Raw genomic sequence first — 5138 nt, 5'->3', positions numbered from 1 at the left:
AAGAATTGTATAGTATTGTTGATCGGATCTATGGCAGGCTAATTGACAAGTTTGAGGAGGGAACTACAGATTTACAGGTTGTGAGGGGGGATTGATGAGATGACTACCGGGGAAGATACCATGATTTGTGGCAGAGTTTCTATATCTTTCGGTCTTTGATAATGGTTGTTCAGGCATGAAAATGGGTCTGGTGATTGTTTGGGCCTTAGTGATCTTGTTAGTGTGGATTTGAATGGTGTAGACCGAGTTGAGTTAGTTTGTTTTGAGGTCTCAAGGGCCTTGCTCAAGGCCGTGCTAATTGATTCGCAGGACTCACGAAGGAAGTGATTGTTATGATTGGCTCGAGGAATGAAGCTAGATGTTGAGTGGTTGAAAGATGGATTGGAATGCCGATATCTATGGCGGAGTTATGTTTTTCCAGCTTGTTGTGCTCGAAGGAAAGACAGAGCACATGGCTAGATAGTTGCATGATATTGCCATATTTATACCTGTTTTTAGGCAATATTTATGTACATTTGTATATATAAGTTGGTAATTTGTTTAGAATAATGGTACTTATGGGCTTAAATGTTATTTGCAGCCAAAAAGAAGACATTTTGAAGAAAAGGGACTAAAAGCGTTAAAGAAAGAAACTTTGGGAGTTAAAAGATTAAAGGAAAAGAAGATCTGGAAAAAGTGTCTTCACGTCGTGAGAACTTGAAGATTCACGACGTGAGAATAAGTTCTAGAAGATATATATGCGGGTGAAGGAATCCTTGACGGGCACGGTTATCTGGAACTCACGACGTGAATATCTTATTATTCACGACGTGAATTATGAAAATCAGCAACTATATATATCCTTAACCATTACGAATATAAGGAACTTTTGGCTAGAGAAAGGGGTTCCCGAAGGCGATTTTGAGCAGAAGAAAAGTCCCGGAAAGAGGTTTTCAACACCAAAAGAGTGAAGGTCCATAATTTAGTTTACTTATTAGTTACTTAGAATATGTTTCACTATACTTTGATTTGTGTTAGTGTGTTAGTTGCTATTATGAGCAGCTGAATCTAGCTACTCTTGTTTAGCTAGATGAAGCTTCCAACTTATGAATAGCTTAATTTTTATGGATTTATTTAGTTGGTAAATTGCTTGTGTTTGATTTTTAGTTACCTAGCATGCTTGTGTTTGTTTCTCTAGTTGCTTAACGTCATGTTTTGTGTAGCTTAGTGATCATTAACTGCATGAACTTGTTTACCTAATGATTTAGTGAACATTAAATTGTTAGAGCTAGGATTGACAAATCTTAGTAGTAATTAGAATAAATAAACTTAGCTGTGCTAGAGAATGTGGATTGTGACAATAATTGCGTTTACATAATAAATCATACATAGCATATTCATATTCATAATTGGTTCTGTGTTTAATTGTGTATGACCATACATAGTTTGACATGAATTAATTAATTATTGGTAAAGTTAGAATTAAATTACTAATACAATTAAAACCAACTTGATAATCCATAATTATTAGCTAGCCATAAGGACGAAGTGGATTCAAACTAGACAAGAGTGTGTTTTACTTATTGATTGAATTTGAGTTAAGTTCGTTTGATCTTGTAAAATCAGATAAAACCCTTTCTAAACTTGTTAATAATTAGGTTAATTTGATAGCAAGTAGATTAATTAGTAACACCGTTCCCTGTGATCGACACCCAACTTACCCAAGCTATACTGTAATCTAACTAGGTACACTGCCTATAAGTGCATAGTTAGTTTAAGTTTGTTAGGTTATAAATATTAAAATTAGTGGGTACTTTCATGCATATCAAGTTTTTGGCGCCGTTGCCGGGGAACGGCGCGTTTATTAGTTTATTTAGTTGCATTAGATTAGTTGACCCTTTTTGTGGGATAAAATCTGCAAAAAGTTAATTAGTTATTTATTTTTGTTTATTAGCTTAGTAACATGTTATTTTAGCAGAATTTTTTGATTTTTGTTTCTGTCACAGAATTCACGACGTGAGCTATATAAACTCAGACGTGAGAACTGTAGTTTTTAGTTTTTAAGTATTTTCTTTTTCTATTTCAGTCTTACATTTTTATTGTGTTTAGTTTGCAGGAGTTCATGACCAGAGGATCTACCACACCTTTGGTGCCACCAATTGAAGATCCCGAAGCTGCACTTCACATGAAGACTGATAAGAAGACACCACTGCAAGAATTAAAGTCATCATTTTCAAGAAAGTCGGTAAAGAAGACAGGAGAGTCAAGTTCATCTTCAAGGCACAAGAGCAATTTGAAGACTTGGATCAAATACCCATCCAAACCGAATCCGAATACGATACCGAGCCAGAATTTGAAGAACATATGAGCGAACCCGAGAACGAGCCAAGGAATGAGATGGAAACAATTGAAGAGATGTCCATGGGAGCTTACAAGAAGTGAATCTGAGAAGATGTGGGTCTTGGTTTACTCCAACCCGCAATACCTGCCACTGCCACATTCGAGCTGAAGGGGCACATCTTGATTGCACTGAAGGATATCCCATTTTTTGGGAAAGATCATGAGGATGCTTTTAAGCATCTAGATGAAGTCAATGACATTGCGGATTACTTCAATGTCCCAAATGTCAACAGAAACACCGTCTTGCTTAGGATGCTTCCCATTACTTTCAAGGGAGCTGCTAAAGAGTGGTTAAAATCACTTCCACCGGGTACAATCACCACTTGGGCTCAAATGCGCGAGCAATTCTTGGACCAGTTTTGCCCGCCATCCAAGATAGCTAAACTCAAGAAGGCAATAGCCAACTTTGAGCAATAGCCGTGGGAGTCATTATACGAAGCATGGGAGCGGTACAAGGGCTTGCTCAGAAATTGCCCTCAGCATGATCTAAATGTGCAACAAGAGATGTCAATCTTCTATGATGGGGTCAACGTTATGACAAGACAACTCCTTGACTCTCAAGGAACTGATTGAAGAATTCGCGAAGCACTCTCGCAAATACCACAACCCTAGGCAAGATGGAATTAAAGGCGGTGGAGGAGCCCAAACTGAAGAAATAGCAGCCATGATGGCTATGCTAAATAATATGGACCGGAGGTTGACACGAATGGACCACTCAATTCATGCCATAAGAGTGGGTTGTGAGAGGTGTAGTGGTCCGCACTTGAGCAAGGACTACAATTTAGATGAGTTTGGGAATAGAAAAGCTCAAGTGTGCTACTCGAGTGGGGATAAGTTTAATGAAGACTGGAGGAAACCAAAGAAGGAGTGGCTGCCATATGAAGAATATAAGAAGCAAAAAGAAGAAAAGTCCTGGAAAGAGGTTTTCAACACCAAAAGTGTGAAGGTCCATAATTTAGTTTACTTATTTGTTACTTAGAATATGTTTCACTATACTTTGATTTGTGTTAGTGTGTTAGTTGCTATTATGAGCAGCTGAATCTAGCTACTCTTGTTTAGCTAGATGAAGGTTCCAACTTATGAATAGCTTAATTTTTATGGATTTATTTAGTTGGTAAATTGCTTGTGTTTGATTTTTAGTTACCTAGCATGCTTGTGTTTGTTTCTCTAGTTGCTTAACGTCATGTTCTGTGTAGCTTATAGTGACCATTAACTGCATGAACTTATTTACCTAATGATTTAGTGAACATTAAATTGTTAGAGCTAAGATTGACCAATCTTAGTTAGTAATTAGAATAAATAAACTTAGCTGTGCTAAAGAACGTGGATTGTGACTATAGTTGCGTTTACATAACAAATCTTACATAGCATATTCATATTCATAATTGGTTATGTGTTTAATTGTGTGTGACCATACATAGTTTGACATGAATTAATTAATTATTGGTAAAGTTAGAATTAAATTAATAATACAATTAAAACCAACTTGATAATCCATAATTATTAGCTAGCCATAAGGACGAAGTGGATTCGAACTAGACAAGAGTTTGTTTTACTTATTGATTGAATTTGAGTTAAGTTCGTCTGATCTTGTAAAATCAGATAAAGTGTAACATCCAAAGTCTGGAAAGCCAAGAAACGAAAGGAAACCTTAAGTTTAAGGGACGACTCATCGAGTCCAAGGAGGAACTCGGCGAGTCCGAACGGGATCCGGGTCAAGGAGTAAGTAACCGACTCGGTGAGTCTAGTCTGAACGAGGAAAACCCTAAATCTGGGACTTGGAGAATATTTAAACGTCTCATTCTCTCCCATGGGGTTCCTTTACTGCATCTTTCAACTAGAACATCGAACACTAAGCCCCATTGTTGCTCATTCAAGCTTCTAAGCCATTTTTGGGTGATTTGAAGGAAGAAGAAGGAGGGGAATCATTGAAGCTTCAAGGATTGGCCTTAGATCTGAAGTTTGGGGAAACTTTCTGAGTTATTGAAGGTATTAAGTCGTTTTCCTCCTTTAGATCTATTATGGTTGTGAGTTTTGGGGATTTTTAGCCATGATTAGCTATCCATTTGAGTTAGAAGCCAGATCTGAAGTTGCTACTATGGATCTAAGCATATTTTGGCCTTGTGAAGCATAAAGTGTTTGTCCTTGAGTTGATTGTAGAGCCTCCTTGCCTTAAACCATAGTTTATGGTGTGTTTAGCCTAGATCTACTTCTCTATACGTAAAGTTTGCAACTTTACGTGAGGAATAGGCTTGGGAAGGGTAGATCTATAGTTTGGAGTCCATGCATGACTCAAAAGTCCTCTGCATGTATGAAGATCTGAATGGACTCGGCGAGTCCTTTGAGTGGACTCGGCAAGTAGCATGAAGATTAGGAGGAACTCGACGAGTGGGATGAACAACTCGTCGAGTAGGATGAAGATTGCCTTGGACTCGGCGAGTCTGTTCTTGGACTCGGCGAGTCAGGACGCGGAACCCCAAACCCTTAAAGTTGAGACTCGAATCAGTGAGTCGAGTGGAGACTCGATGAGTTGGAAAGGCCAGGACTCGGAAATCGGTAGACTCGGTGAGTCATGGACTGACTCGGCGAGTCGAGTCGCGAATGGAAGGACTCTGAGCATATGAACTCGGCGAGTCAATAGGCAGACTCGGCGAGTAGGGTTGACTTGGAAGGTTGACTTTGACTAAGACTTTGACGTTGACCAGAGTTAACTTGGTTGTCTTTCAGAGGTCAGTTAGACTAAGTGTTGCATTGGTATT

The 5138-nt window shown here is 38.5% G+C and overlaps 1 non-coding gene across 1 annotated transcript; it reads right to left on the bottom strand.

The window, feature by feature from the left end:
* Positions 1-2760: 2760 nt before the first annotated feature.
* LOC111909820 (small nucleolar RNA R71) lies at positions 2761-2867 on the bottom strand. The gene has a single exon (XR_002856344.1). It is a non-coding gene; the product is annotated as a small nucleolar RNA R71 (small nucleolar RNA).
* Positions 2868-5138: the final 2271 nt, after the last annotated feature.

This window comes from Lactuca sativa, chromosome 1 (genome assembly GCF_002870075.4).
Source record: "Lactuca sativa cultivar Salinas chromosome 1, Lsat_Salinas_v11, whole genome shotgun sequence".
In the NCBI taxonomy this organism is placed as follows: Eukaryota; Viridiplantae; Streptophyta; class Magnoliopsida; order Asterales; family Asteraceae; genus Lactuca; species Lactuca sativa.
Note: the sequence above shows the minus strand (reverse complement) of the source record. Positions and strands in the feature narration are given on the sequence as shown.